This window comes from Panulirus ornatus, chromosome 37, assembly GCF_036320965.1.
Source record: "Panulirus ornatus isolate Po-2019 chromosome 37, ASM3632096v1, whole genome shotgun sequence".
Taxonomy (NCBI): domain Eukaryota; kingdom Metazoa; phylum Arthropoda; class Malacostraca; order Decapoda; family Palinuridae; genus Panulirus; species Panulirus ornatus.
The window spans coordinates 4,074,341-4,091,050 of record NC_092260.1 but is presented as its reverse complement, the minus strand read 5'-3'; the positions used below and the strand labels follow the sequence as shown (position 1 = coordinate 4,091,050).

Sequence of the window (16,710 nt, the reverse complement as noted above, 5' to 3'; positions counted from 1 at the left end):
CCACATCATTCGAATTCATTTTATTCCTTGCATGCCTCACCTTCCTGTACGTTCAGGCCCCAATTACTCAAAATCTTTTTTACTCCATCCTTCCACCTCCAATTTGGTCTCCCACTTCTAATCATTCCCTCCACCTCTGACACATATATCCTCTTTGTAAACCTTTCTACATTCATTCTCTCCATATGTCCAAGCCATTTCAACACACCCTCTTCTGCTCTCTCAACCACACTTTTTTATTTCCACACATCTCTCTTACCCTTTCATTACTTACTCGATCAAACCACCTCACACCACATATTGTCCTCAAATTTTTCATTTCCAACACATCCACCCTCCTCCGTACAACCATATCTATAGCCCATGCCTAGCAACCATATAATATTGTTGGAACTACTATTCCTTCAAACATACCCATTTTTGCTCTCCAAGATAATGATCGTTCCTTCAACACATTCTTTATTGCTCCCAAAACCTTCACCCCGTCCCCCATCCCGTGACTCACTTCTGCTTCCATGGTTCCATCCGCTGCTAAATCCACTCCCAGATATCTAATACACTTCACTTCCTCCAGTTTTCTCAATTCAAACTTACATCTCAATCAACTTGTCCCTCAACCCTACAGAACTTAATAACCTTGCCCTTATTCACATTTACTCTCAACTTTCTTCTTTCACACACTTTACCAAACTCAGTCACCAACTTCTGCAGTTTCTCACCCGAATCAGCCACCAGGTTTGTATCATCAGTGAATAACAACTGACTCACTTCCCAAGCCCTCTCATCCACAACAGCCTGCATACTTACCCCTCTCTCCAAAACTCTTGCATTTACCTTCCGAACCACCCCATCCATAAACAAATTAAACAACCATGGGAACATCACACACAACTGCCACAGACCAACATTCACTGAGAACCAATCACTCTCCTCTCTTTCTACCTGCATTCATGCCTTACATCCGCGATTAAACCTTTTCACTGCTTCTAGCAACTTACCTCCCATGCAATATACTCTTAAAACCTTCCACAGAGCAATAACAATAACATTCAAACCTATCACCTTGCTGGATTTCATCTTCCACAAAGCTTTCACTACCTCTTCTCTCCTTACCAAACCATTCTCCCTGACCCCTCTCACTTCGCACACCACCTGGATGAAAGCACCTTATATCTGCCACTCTATCATCAAACACATTCAACAATCCTTTAAAATACTCACTCCATCTCCTCACTTCATCACTACCTGTTATTACCTCCTCACTTGCCCCCTTCACCGATGTTCCCATTTGTTCTCATCTTATGCACGTTATTTACCTCCTTTCAAAACATACTTTTATTCCCCCTAAAATTTAATGATACTCTCTCACCCCAACTCTCATTTGCCCTCTTTTTCAACTCTTGCACCTTTCTCTTGACCTCCTGCTACTTTCTTTTATACATCTCCCAGTCATTTGGATTACTTCCCTGATGGCATCATCCAAATGCCTCTCTTTTCCCTTTCATCAACAACCTTACTTCTTCATCACCCCACTCACTACCCTTTCTAATCTGCCCACCTCCCACCTTTCTCATGCCACATGCACCTTTTGCGCAAGCCATCACTGCTTCCCTAAATACATCCCATTCCTCCTCCACTCCCCTTACGTCATTTGCTCTCACCTTTTGCCATTTGACAATCTCTCCTGATACTTCCTTGTACAATTCTCTTTTCCAAGCTCACTTACTCTCACCACTCTCTTCTCCCCAGCATTCTCTCTTCTTTTCTGAAAACCTCTACAAATCTTCACCTTCGCCTCCACAAGAGAGCTATCAGACATTCCTCCAGTTGCCCCTCTCAGCACATTAACATCTAAAAGTCTCTATTTTACATACCAATCAATTAACATGTAATCTAATAATACCCTTTGACCATCTCTCCCACTCACATATGTATACTTATGGATATCTCTCTTTTTAAACCAGGTATCCCCAATCACCAGTCTTTTTACAGTACACAAATCTACAAGCTCCTCACCATTTCCATTTAAAACACTGAACACCCCATGTACACCAATTATACCCTCAACTGCCACATCACTCACCTTTGAGTTCAAATCACTCATCACTATAACCCAGTCTCATACATCAAAGCCACTAACACACTCACTCAGCTGCTCCCAAAATGCTTGCCTCTCATGATCTTTCTTCTCATGACCAGGTGCATTAGGCACCAATAATCACCCATCTCTCTCTATCCACTTTCAGTTTTACCCACAACAATCTAGAATTTACTTTCTTACACTCTATCACATACTCCCACATCTCCTGCTTCAGGAGTAGTGCTACTCCTTCCTTAGCTCTTGTCCTCTCACCAACCCCTGACTTCACTCCCAGGACTTTCCCAAACCACTCTTCCCCTTTACCCTTGAGCTTCATTTCTCTCTGAGCCAGATCATCCAGCTTTTTTTCTTCAAATATACTACCTATGTCTCCTTTCTTCTCATCTTGGTTACATCCACACAAATTTAGACACCCCAATCTTAGCCTTCGAGGAGGATGAGCACTCCCCGCTTGACTCCTTTTTCTGTTTCCCTTTTTAGAAATTTAAATATATGTCTATTTCATCTATTTATCATACTTAACCACCATCTCTCACGTTAGCAAGGTAGCACAAGGAAACAGACAAGGAATGGCCCAACCCACCTACATACACATGTGTCTACTTAAATACCCACACATGCACATATACATACATATATATTTCAACATATACATACATTATTATATATCATACTTAGTCGCTGTCTCCCGCGTTAGCAAGGCATCACAAGGAAACTGACAAAAGAATAGTCCAACCCATACACATACATATACATATATACACATGTACATACCCATGCTTGCTGTCTTCATCCATTCCCATCGCCACCCTGCCACACACGAAATAGCATCCCCACCCCCATCAAGGCAACACCAGGAACAGACAAAAAGGCCACATTCATTCACACTCAGTCTCTACCTGTCATGTGTAATGCATCAAAACCACAGTTAGTAAATTATTTTGTTCATATAAAAATCAAAGCAAAATGATGGTCATTCCATCAATATTGATGATAGCAAAGATGAATAGGAAGATGTAAATGAAAGCCACAATGTCCAGTCTTCTCTTGATAGCTAAGGAGCAGTTGCCCCGTCACGGGTAATATAAGGCTTAGTTTACTTTTATGCCGTTTATCTCTCATTTCATAAGGACAAAAACAACATTCATAAGGGTACAAAATCCTTGAATGTTTGTGGGGGGGGGGGGAACTCTGTGTATGTTAGAGGGTTAATAAGATCCTAAAGCTCAATCCTGCAGTACTTACAGGGTAGCCTCACAAAGCTTTACCTTTACACAGTGGCATCCCTTAATTAAACATGGCATTTTCTTACCAAGTGTACTCTTCAGACATGATATAAGATGCACTATTCAATTCATAATGAATTAAGTTAATTACTGCAAGAGTAAGGTATTATTACAGTTCTTCAAAAATATTGACATAAGTAAATCTCATGAACAGCTAATGTGTTATATACGAAAAATGAAAGTTTAATTTGTGTATATCAATTATAATCTGGGAATGTAGAGAGTTAACATGGTCACATGAGATGATGACATTAATGAAAGCTGTACAGAAAGAGAAACAGATGCAGAGGAAACACAAAGTATGCTTAGAAGAAATCTGCTAATGAAAAATCTTAGGTTGAAGACCCATTTATTTACAAGAAGTTAATAATATTCAAAAATACTTTTTTGCACAAATAACTTATGAAAAACTGTATTCTTCACTACAGTAACAGATTGACCATCAATAAAAAGCAATATGATTATTCATTATCAGCATGAAATATTACTCTACTATTTTACATTGCATTTAAATAACATATTAAAACTGGTAGATAAAACTTTAAATGACATATGTATACACAATCCATTTAAACTTTGCATACATGAAAGAGACTAATCAAAAAATGAATGAGAATGCATGGTCTATCCCAAAGAACAAGCAGAAATATGCAGTGCAAGAAAAGTCATAAAAATACATAAGACTGTATATAAGAAACAGCAAGTATGCAATACAATAATATATGTACTTAAACCACATATACAAAGCCATTGTAGCAAATATCAACCATACATAAAGTATAGCATGTGAAGAAAGTGAAAGTCAATATCAAGTGTGTCTGGTCTAATAGTGAACTGAAGTTCATGTAAATATTAAGAAATACTTGCTCTTGCAAACCTTTAAATGTCAAAACATTTAGTATGAGCCCTCCTTGATAAGAGTATAAAGTTACTAAACTAGCATTCTGTAATACCTGCATTACCATATCATGCTACCAATATTGTACGATTCTGATCAAAATCAAATCCATATGCTACTACTGCCTATTCGCTACAATCATAATTCAGTTCTACTTGATGTATATACCTCTATATACAGCAGTCTATGAAACATCAAACTATAGTGTACATTATAATCAAGAAAATATTCAACTTTCAACCTAAAACTTACTAGCTTCAAACCTACAAAACCTTCCCTTAAATCCCAACTTGCCTATTCCTGTTGAATGCCTCCTCCAAATTAGCTGCTGACACATATCAGATGATAAGCTTGGCACATTAAGATGTGTGCCATAATTAGGTCCCACTGGGGGATGTAGTGGATGTGCTGGAGAAGGAGTGCTGTTTGATCGTGTTCGGGAAACCTCAGGTACAGAAACAGTGGGTACAGGACCAGTATAAGAACGTCTTATCCCACTTGAAAAGAGGTCCATAAAGCCTTGTGTGCATGTAGGGCCCAACCAAACATTAGCTTAATCGTGCTCAAGACTTGGAGTAAAAAAAATTTCCAATGTAACACCAAATCAAAAGCAAATTTGATTCAGAGAGCACTTTAGTGCTTTCATTTCATTCATTAAGAGCAAATTAATCTACTGGCATATACAACATTGAAAAAAAAGGGAAATTATAGAAAAAAAAAAAACAGCCTTGATGAAGGATGGACTTCTTTTTGTTACTATGCGTCAGTCAAACAACTTCCCAAATCACTTTGAACTAGTTCTCCACTGTATCTTATTTTGAAGTTAACCAGATTAACCATCCCAACCACAACAGGGCCAAGACCACAACCAGTAAAATTTGACACTCTGGCTTTGTCTTACCATCATCATTATTATCCACTTCAATAAAAAATACAGGTAATTGGTAAGAAATCCAAGAATTCAACTTAAAAAAAGGATGGGTAGATGGTAGGGCTCAGTTTACGCATGAAAAATCAGTTACAACAGGATGGCGTATGTTTGAGAAACTCTGTCCCATAAAATATGATAAACTAAATCTGATGCATTAGGTGGTGAACACTCACTTGCCATCACAAACAGAATCTACCATAAAAATCAAGACCACATCCCTCATAATGGTAAAGACAACCCAGTTAAGACACAATCAATGGGATCAAGGATAATGTATCTCCTAACTTTCTACATTTAGAATTAAAACAAAATACTGATCTGCAAGAGATACTGCTGGTTATGGAAATGGTGATTAGCCACTTTTGTATCTGATTTGGAGGCAAATTAGTTAACTAGTTTACATATTTTTGTTTTATGTTAGTCTATCAACTAAATAAGTTACATAAATCTTATTTACAACCAACAATGTTTTTGGTTTATACAGTAAACATGGTAACTATGTAGCTTAGTTTATGATAGATCTAATTATCCTTGCAGCTTTGTTAATGATAGATCTAATGATATATCTGCAAAAGATCAGAACCGTTCTAGGATGCAGAACAGTGGGTCGTAAAGACTGTCCGAGTCTAAGGAAATATATAATAAGAGCAAGAAATAGTCTCTTAGAATCAATCATTGACAATGGACAAAAGAGATGCAGATTTGTCTGCTACATGATGTCCTTAAAAGAGAAACAACAAATATCATTAATATATGTACCTATGACCAGCACCTGAAAATATATCACTTTCTAATTAATTAATCAATCAATTACTATAAAACACTAGTTGCTTAAAAACAAAAGACTAGACAGAAAATGGATTAACTTTATGAGTGGGATTCTGTGTTGTCTTTTCACAAAAAGGCACAAGAAAAATTAAAATTCTGAGGGGACTCCTGAAGTTGCTTTGCACTTTGCTATCCCTGTATAACTTTCTTTTAAATGAAACTGCAAGGAAGCTTAAAAGTCATATACTGTGGTTGAACAGCTTTCATAACCTTTAACTGCATAGCGATGCTCACATTTCAGTCATTAAGGCCTGGAAAAACAGCATGCAACTAGCTGCTGGCTCCAACAGTTTCTGTCTGGAGACCAGTCACACAAGGAATGACCAATGATACCAGCTCCTGCCCTTGAACAGCAAAGCAGTAGCATTTTCTTCCTTCTTTTGCCTTTCTCTTTTCCTAAATCTTTCACCCTTTAGTCATTAGATCTACAAACTTCCAAGGAGCTCTGGTAAACTTCTTCTATATTCTTCTTGTGATCTTTAATTTCCTTTCATTTGAGGTCAACATGAATAAGATAAGTGAGTGGGTGAGGAGGCAAAGGTCTTGGGTGTACTGAGCAAAGATGGGTATGTCTGATGATCTAGGAGCCATAGATGTAAGACATGGGTTTCAGACAATTATGAAAAGAATACGTTAAATGAGCTGTAAATGAAATGTTTGAGGGCAATGCGTGGTATGAGGAGAATTGATTGAATAAGAAATGATATGGTAAGAGGGAGATGTGGTGTAAAAGGAGTATGGATGAGAATGCTGAAGAGCACATGCTGATATGGTATGGACATATGAAGAGGATGAGTGTGGAGATGATGACTAAGAAGATAAAAATGTTTGAAATGCATGGGACAAGGAGAAAGAGGGCACTAAGATGGAGATGGAAGGATGGAGTGAAAGATGTTTTTAAGGCTTGGGGCCTGAACATGCATGAGGCTGTGAAGTGTGCATGGATAGTGAATGGAGCAGTGTGGTATACAGGGGATGACATGCTGTCAATGAGCTGAACCAGGACATATGAAGTGGTTGAGAGAAACCATGGAAAGGTCTGTGGGGCCTGGTTGTGGATAGGGGGCCTGTCTCTGGTTTCAATGCATTATGCAAAACAGGTAGAGTGTTGCCTTGCTGACATGGGAAATGGTGAACATGGATAAAAAAAAAACAGTATAAATGATAAAATGATAATAACAACAATAATAATAACAATAATAATCGGGGAGAAAGAATGCGTCACATGCATTCCCCATGTGTCATAGAAGGTGACTAAAGGGGACAGGAGCAAGGGGCTAGAAACCCTCCCCTCCTTGTATTTTAATTTTCTAAAAGGGGCAACACAAGAATGAGTCACGTGGGGAGTGCTCATCCTCCTCGAAGGCTCAGATTGGGGTGTCTAAATGTGTGTGGATGTAACCAAGATGAGAAAAAGATAGAGATAGGTAGTATCTTTGAGGAAAGGAACCTGGATGTTTTAGCTCTGAGTAAAACGAAACTCAAGGGTAAAAGGTAGGAGCGGTTTGGGAATGTTTTGGGAGTAAAGTCAGGGGTTGGTGAGAGGACAAGAGCAAAGGAAGGAGTAGCACTACTCCTGAAACAGGAGTTGTGGAAGCATGTGATAGAGTGTAAGAAAGTAAACTCTAGATTGATATGGATAAAAATGAAAGTGGATGGAGACAGATGGGTGATTATTGGTGCCTATGCACCTAGGCATGAGAAGAAAAATCATGAGAGGCAAGTGTTTTGGGAGCAGCTGAGTGAGTGTGTTAGCAGTTTTGATGCACGAGACTGGGTTATAGTGATGGGTAATTGAATGCAAAGGTGAGTAATGTGGAAGTTGAGGGAATAATTGGTGTACATGGGGTATTTAGTGTTGTAAATGGAAATGGTGAAGAGCTTGTAGATTTGTGTGCTGAAAAAGGACTGGTGATTGGGAATACCTAGTTTAAAAAGAGAGATATACATAAGTATACATACATAAGTAGGAGAGATGGCCAGAGAGCATTATTGGATTAGGTGTTAATTGATAGGCATATGAAAGAGAGACTTTTGGATGTTAATGTGCTGAGAGGTGCAACTGGAGGGATGTCTGATCATTATCTTGTGGAGGTGAAGGTGAAGATTTGTAGAGGTTTTCAGAAAAGAAGGGAGAATGTTGGGGTGAAGAGAGTGGTGGGAGTAAGTGAGCTTGGGAGAGAGACTTGTGTGAGGAAGTACCAGGAGAGACTGAGTGCAGAATGGAAATAGGTGAGAGCAAAGGATGTAAAGGGAGTGGGGGAGGAATGGGATGTATTTAGGGAAGTAGTGATGGCTTGTGCAAAAGATGCTTGTGGCATGAGAAGCGTGGAAGGTGGGCAGATTAGAAAGGGTAGTGAATGGTGGGATGAAGAAGTAAGATTATTAGTGAAAGAGAAGAGAGAGGCATTTGGACGATTTTTGAAGGGAAATAGTGCAAATGACTGGGAGGTGTATAAAAGAAAGAGGCAGGAGGTCAAGAGAAAGGTGCAAGAGTTGAAAAAGAGGGCAAACGAGAGTTGGGGTGAGAGAGTATCATTAAATTTTAGGGAGAATAAAAAGACATTTTGGAAGGAGGTAAATAAAGTGCGTAAGACAAGAGAACAAATGGGAACATCAGTGAAGGGGGCTAATGGGGAGGTAATAACAAGTAGTGGTGATGTGAAAGGGAGATGGAGTGAGTATTTTGAAGGTTTGTTGAATGTGTTAGATGATAGAGTGGCAGATATAGGGTGTTTTGGTTGAGAGGGTGTGTGAAGTGAGAGGGTTAGGGAGAATGATTTGATAAACAGTGAAGAAGTAGTGAAAGCTTTGCAGAAGATGAAAGCCGGCAAGGTGGCGAGTTTGGATGGTATTGCAGTGAAATTTATTAAAAAAGGGGGTGACTGTGTTGTTGACTGGTTGGTAAGGATATCTAATGTATGTATGGCTCATGGTGAAGTGCCTGAGGATTGCCATTGTACAAAGGAAAAGGGGATAAAGGTAAGTATTCAAATTACAGAGGTATAAGTTTGTTGAGTATTCCTGAGAAATTATATAGGAGGGTATTGATTGAGAGGGTGAAGGAATGTACAGAAAATCAGATTGGGGAAGAGCAGTGTGGTTTCAGAAGTGGTAGAGGATGTATGGATCAGGTGTTTGTTTTGAAGAATGTATGTGTGAAATACTTAGAAAAACAAATGGATTTGTATGTAGCATTTATGGATCTGGAGAAGGCATATGATAGATTTGATAGAGATGCTCTGTGGAAGGTATTAAGAATATATGGTGTGGAAGGCAAGTTGCTAGAAGAAGTGAAGAGTTTTTATCGAGGATGTAAGGCATGTGGACCTGTAGGAAGATAGGAAAGTGATTGGTTCTCAGTGAATGTCGGTTTGCGGCAGGGGTGCTTGATGTCTCCATGGTCGTTTAATTTGTCTGTGGATAGGGTTGTTAGGGAGGTGAATGCAAGAGTTTTGGAGAGGGGGCAAGTAGGCAGTCTGCTGTGGATGAGAGAGCTTGGGAAGTGAGTCAATTGTTGTTGGCTGATGATACAGTGCTGGTGGCTGATTCGGGTGAGAAACTGCAGAAGCTGGTGACTGAGTTTGGTAAAGTGTGTGAATAAGAGCAAGGTTATTAGGCACAGTAAGGTTGAGACAAGTCAATTGGGAGGTAAGTTTGAATGGAGAAAAACTGGAGTAAGTGAAGTGTTTTAGATATCTGGGAGTGGATTTGGCAGCAGTTGGAACCATGGAAGTGGAAGTGAGTCACAGGGTGGGGGAGGGGGTGAAAGTCTTGGGAGCATTGAAAAATGTGTGGAAGGTGAGAACATTATCTCAGAGAGCAAAAATCGGTATGTTTGAAGGAATAGTGGTTCCAACAATGTTGTATGGTTGAGAGGTGTGGGCTATAGATGGGGTTGTACGAAGGAGGGTGGATGTGTTGGAAATGAGATGTTTGAGGACAATATGTGGTGTGAGGTGGTTTGATCGAGTAAGTAATGAAAGGGTAAGAGAGCTTTTTTTTTTTTTTTTTTTTTTTTTTTATACTTTGTCGCTGTCTCCCGCGTTTGCGAGGTAGCGCAAGGAAACAGACGAAAGAAATGGCCCAACCCCCCCCCCCCATACACATGTACATACACACGTCCACACACGCAAATATTCATACCTACACAGCTTTCCATGGTTTACCCCAGACGCTTCACATGCCTTGATTCAATCCACTGACAGCACGTCAACCCCTGTATACCACATCGCTCCAATTCACTCTATTCCTTGCCCTCCTTTCACCCTCCTGCATGTTCAGGCCCCGATCACACAAAATCCTTTTCACTCCATCTTTCCACCTCCAATTTGGTCTCCCTCTTCTCCTCGTTCCCTCCACCTCCGACACATATATCCTCTTGGTCAATCTTTCCTCACTCATTCTCTCCATGTGCCCAAACCACTTCAAAACACCCTCTTCTGCTCTCTCAACCACGCTCTTTTTATTTCCACACATCTCTCTTACCCTTACGTTACTTACTCGATCAAACCACCTCACACCACACATTGTCCTCAAACATCTCATTTCCAGCACATCCATCCTCCTACGCACAACTCTATCCATAGCCCACGCCTCGCAACCATACAACATTGTTGGAACTACTATTCCTTCAAACATACCCATTTTTGCTTTCCGGGATAATGTTCTCGACTTCCACACATTTTTCAAGGCTCCCAAAATTTTCGCCCCCTCCCCCACCCTATGATCCACTTCCGCTTCCATGGTTCCATCCGCTGACAGATCCACTCCCAGATATCTAAAACACTTCACTTCCTCCAGCCTCTCACCATTCAAACTCACCTCCCAATTGACTTGACCCTCAACCCTACTGTACCTAATAACCTTGCTCTTATTGACATTTACTCTTAACTTTCTTCTTCCACACACTTTACCAAACTCCGTCACCAGCTTCTGCAGTTTCTCACATGAATCCGCCACCAGCGCTGTATCATCAGCGAACAACAACTGACTCACTTCCCAAGCTCTCTCATCCCCAACAGACTTCATACTTGCCCCTCTTTCCAAAACTCTTGCATTTACCTCCCTAACAACCCCATCCATAAACAAATTAAACAACCATGGAGACATCACACACCCCTGCCGCAAACCTACATTCACTGAGAACCAATCACTTTCCTCTCTTCCTACACGTACACATGCCTTACATCCTCGATAAAAACTTTTCACTGCTTCTAACAACTTTCCTCCCACACCATATATTCTTAATACCTTCCACAGAGCATCTCTATCAACTCTATCATATGCCTTCTCCAGATCCATAAATGCTACATACAAATCCATTTGCTTTTCTAAGTATTTCTCACATACATTCTTCAAAGCAAACACCTGATCCACACATCCTCTACCACTTCTGAAACCACACTGCTCTTCCCCAATCTGATGCTCTGTACATGCCTTCACCCTCTCAATCAATACCCTCCCATATAATTTACCAGGAATACTCAACAAACTTATACCTCTGTAATTTGAGCACTCACTCTTATCCCCTTTGCCTTTGTACAATGGCACTATGCAAGCATTCCGCCAATCCTCAGGCACCTCACCATGTGGTAATAAAAAGAGTGTGGTTGAGAGAGCAGAAGAGGGTGTTTTGAAATGTTTGGTTACATGGAGAGAATGAGCGAGGAAAGATTGACAAAGAGGATATATGTGTCAGAGGTGGAGGGAATGATTAGAAGTGGGAGACCAAATTGGAGGTGGAAGGATGAAGTGAAAAAGATTTTGGGTGATCGGGCCTGAACATGCAGGAGGGTGAAAGGCATGCAAGGTCAATGTGCTGTCAATAGATTGAACCAGGGCATGTGAAGTGTCAGGGGTAAACCATGGAAAGTTTTGTGGGGCCTGGATGTGGAAAGGGAGCTGTGGTTTCGGTGCATTATACTTAACAGTGAGAGACTGAGTGTGAACGAATGTGGCCTTTTTTTTTCTTTTCCTAGCGCTACCTCGCACAAATGTGGGGGAAGGGGGTTGTCATTTCATGTGTGGCGGGGTGGCGACAGAAATGAATAAAGGCAGCAAGTATGATTTATGTACATGTGTATATATGTATATGTCTGTGTATGTATATATATGTATAAGTTGAAATGTATAGGTATGTATATGTGTGTGTGTGGACGTGTATGTATATACATGTGTATATGGGTGGGTTGGGCCATTCTTTCATTTGTTTCCCTGCACTACCTTGCTAATGCGGGAGACAGTGACAAAGTATAATAAATATATAAATAATAATGATAATAATTATTATGATTACAAATATTTATTCTAATGATAATGATCATGCTGCTTCTTTTTTCTTTTTTCTACATGACTGCCTTCCTGCCTTCACAAGGTAGCATGGAATGAATGAACAATAGCCTCATTTGCAAACTCTAGTTTTCATGTACTGGTACACCACCAATTTTCTGGCACTCTTGGTTCCAAAGCCTTGCCAGATTAACCATTTTGCTGGATCAACTGTAGTCACATAATAATAATTCATCAACACACCTCTACCCACTAATTATACATCTCCCATGTCTCTAAAGTATACCATGGACTGCTAAAAATTTAAATCAAACAAATATTAAATGTTTGAGCACCCTAAAATGGTAATTCTGTCCTTAAATTGTTTGAATCCTGTGTGGTCTTCTTCATCTTCTGTTGTTTGTATTTTCCTGGGAGTGCATCACCAGAATAATGCAGTTTCGTCTGCATTATACACCTGCTTATGACTGAGGTGCTCGTCAGCTACAAGTTTCGCAGATTTGTCCACGTCCTCAGCAACTCCTTCGTGATTGTAGACTGCTTTTCTCCGTATACTTTATTCATGAAAATTCCATGACACTTCTTAAATCCTTGAAGTCATCCTTCACTATAATCTTGCTCATGTTGTAATCAAAGTTCTTTATGGAACAGCTTAGCCTGGTCCACTGTCATGCTACCTGGCAATTCCACTCTATCACTCCGATGCTGTTGAAACCATTCCATCATCACTCAATCATGCTCAGTACTCTTGCCATCTTTCATAGTTTTTCCAATCGTCTTTTGCTTCTTGGAATCGCTGTCTGCATAGAATTTCAATATTTTCCCTTTTGCTTCTTTATATCATAAACAGTTGATGAACCAATCCTGTAGATATCACACAGCTTACACATTGAAACACCATGGTCCATTTTTTTCACGTTCTACTTTATCTTGGATCGATATGGACTGGTGTTTATGTTTGACACCATGACTGACACTCTCATATGTCTTAGAAGCCATAGCTAGCGTTGAATTTAAGCATAATAAGCTAAAAATCTCACAGAATTGCAGTATCACCATCAACAAGCGCAGTGTTTAAAGAATGTAAATAAGCATGCCCTACACACAATGCCATCAGTGGCCAGTGGCCTCCCAGTAAACTAATCTGGTGGCTGCAGTAATTTCAATTTCCCTCATGTAATTTTGTCCAGACTAAAGGAGGTGTTGAACCATCAGTTGCCGGAAATTTGGTGGTGTGCCTGTATAATGGATTGTAATCAGTGTTCACCATCCAGAGATATGCCCTAAAGACCACTTCATGATTTATCTTCGCTACTTCTGCTCTGATTTAGTTCACTGTCAGCAGCCACTTCTAAATAACAAACTGATCCAGTTCTCTCTATCCAAGGCACAACTCTCACCCTTCTGAATGTTCAGATGCTGATGATACTCTGAGACAAATGCCATCTTAGGTTATATTCATGTGAACCAAAAAGTTATTCAAAGAATTCTGATGGCCCCTTTTTTATGGTTGGTGATATATGATACCAACTCAAAGCCAGATTTATCTTGGAAACAGAGCCTTTAATAAATACAGTGCAGATCTTTTTATCAAAGGTAAGAGAGTTTTAAGACACTCATTTCATCAATATCCCCAAAAGCAAACTAAAACCCAAAAAACGTATAGAATCCCACTCTTTGTTCATTCAGCTAAACAGGGTAGATTCCATGTAAAGCCCAAGAACATGAACTAAATACGAAACAGTGAAAACAAAAAAGTAACGATGAAATGCCAAACAGACTAACACTATGGTACACAGAATCCACATACTTCCTCTAAATAATTTGACCCAATGAGAATCATACTTCCATTGCATAGTTTGACCTAGCAAGAATCATGTTTTAAATCAAAGATACAGGAGTCAGCAGGCCAAACATGGATTCTGCAGCTGACTTACATACACATCAATGCTCTCCAGGTAAGTTTATTCCTCATATCAAAAGCCTAGAAAATGAGGTCCTGCTTATCCTGAGCAATGCTACAATCTCCATCAGTCACTATATCAGGTAAAAGTTATATTGTTGTGACTACTCCGCTGACACTTAAGTAAATAACCAAACAACCAGTATGCTCAGCAGGTATATATTTGAGCCATTCACTATCACCCAGGAACTAGAGTAAAAAATTTAGCTGAAGTAGACAATGATTATTGTAAGCAGTTCCTTTATTAATGCTGGTATGTTTTAGGCAAATCTAGTGGCTCTTTCAACATACTTCAGATGATGTATGTGCTTTGCTTTGCACTTTCCAACATGCATTTGCTGTAAAAAGCTTTAGCAAGATTTGATGATTCAATCACCTTGGAGAGGTGTTCACTTCAGCTTGGATAACAATGAAAGGCATACTTGGACTATATGCAGAGCAGAGAAAAGTGCAATGGGACTTGTGAAGAAAGGCAATGGTTTAATCCTAAATGGCCAAGCTCTAATGCTCTTACTGATATGACTGGTGGCTACTACTGTTAATTCTAAATTCATCCAATGGGGGACTATCCTGGAAAGAGAGGTAGAGAGGTATGAAGTTTCCTTAACCCAACCAGACCAGAACAAAACATTAAATGCATATATGTATCTTAACTGATCTATATAAGAACTTTAATGTCTGTTTGGTATCTAAGTTACTCCATCAGTCTCAGATTTGATCTTATACACAACTGTTTCTGCCTCCTTAGCAAATAAGCATTAGGAACATATGAACAATGGTCTCATTAGAATACATCCACTCTCTAGGAGTCAAGTAAAAATGCATCAAAAACTGAGCCTACAATTCACAGTGAAAACCTAAAGATTATTCCATGGTTTACCTTCAACACTTTTAATGTCCTGGTTCAGCCCAATGCCTCTATATGCCACATAAATCCATATCATTCTATCCCATGCATGCCTCTCACCCTCCTGAATCTTAAAACCCAAACACTCAAAAGACCACTCCCTTTCCTCCTTGGTTTCTACCTCCCACTTCTACACTCCATTTCTGATATGTAAAACTTCTTAGTCAGTCTTTTTTTACTCCATACGTCTGACCCATCTCACCACACCCTGGCCAGAATTCTCAACCATGCTCTGCTTACTACCATACTTCTCTCTTACACTATCATTCCTTTCCCACCTTGTATCACATATTGTCCTGAAGTATTTCAATTCCAACACATCCACATTCATTCATTCTTTTGTATTCAGGGCACAAGACTCACATCCATAAAACAAAGTCTGGTCTATCATACCTTTTAACACAAATAGCTTTGCTCTAACAGAAACTGAACTCTCCTACATATTCCTCAATTCACCTAGGACTTAGGCCCTCCCTCTCCCATCCTATGACTTATTTCTGCCCCAATCTGCAGCCAAGTTCACTATCAGGTATCTAAAGCATTTCACTCCCTCTAGGTCCTCAACATTTAGTTTTATTCTCAAACCATCATTTCTTTTCCCTCTGCTGCAACTTACTACCTCAGTTTTCCTTACATTCACACTCATCTTTCTCCTTTCACACTCACCTATACTCTATGCATTTTCTGGATTTTCACACTCTGGAGCCTGCCAATACATCTGTCATCCACAACCATCAAATAATTCAGCTTCCAAGTCCCTCCACCCCAGTATGTTGGAGACTGTTCCCTCACCTTCACCTTCCCCATCATTCCATCCATTAACAGATTAAACAACCACAATGACATCACACATCTTTGGTGTAGACCCATCTTCAATGAGAGACACTAACCCTCCTTCCTTCCAACTCACACATGTCTTATTCTCCTGGTGAAGACTCCTTTCTATATTTCTATATTCATAGCATCAGCCAAAAGGCTTCTCTATGAATGAAACCACATCCTTTTTCCACATCCATAAAATGCCAAATATAATTCTCTCTCTTTCTCCAAATATTCCTCACAAAACTTCTTTAGAGCAAACACCTAGTCCACACTTCTCCTACTTCTTCTGAAGTCAAACTGCTCCTTCCTAGTAAGATATTCAGTGAATGCCACTACCCTCTCAATTATTGCTCTTCTATATACCTTACTGACTTATACCTCTTAAGTTCAAACATTCACTTTTGTCCCCTTGTCTGTAAATACTGGCATTCTGCCAATCTTCAAGCACCTCCTATGGGCCATAGAAACATTGAATGGAAAGCTTTACCAAGCAAAAAAAACTCATGCCCAAGCCCTTTCTTGAAAAACTCAACTGTAATCCCACCTTATCCTGCAGCATTCCTTCATTATCTTATCCAAGGCTTTCCTTAACTCCTAACTCATCACTAAACTATTTGGCAGGACTCTCTCACTATACATGGTCTGTCTTGAACACAACATAATCACTATCCAATCATCTGATA

At 39.7% G+C, this 16,710-nt stretch overlaps 1 protein-coding gene across 33 annotated transcripts in view; it reads right to left on the bottom strand.

Annotated features, from left to right (window-relative positions):
* The window catches only part of Ndae1 (Na[+]-driven anion exchanger 1), a 680,061-nt gene that overhangs the window by 450,610 nt on the left and 212,741 nt on the right, over positions 1 to 16,710 (bottom strand). The window lies entirely within an intron of this gene.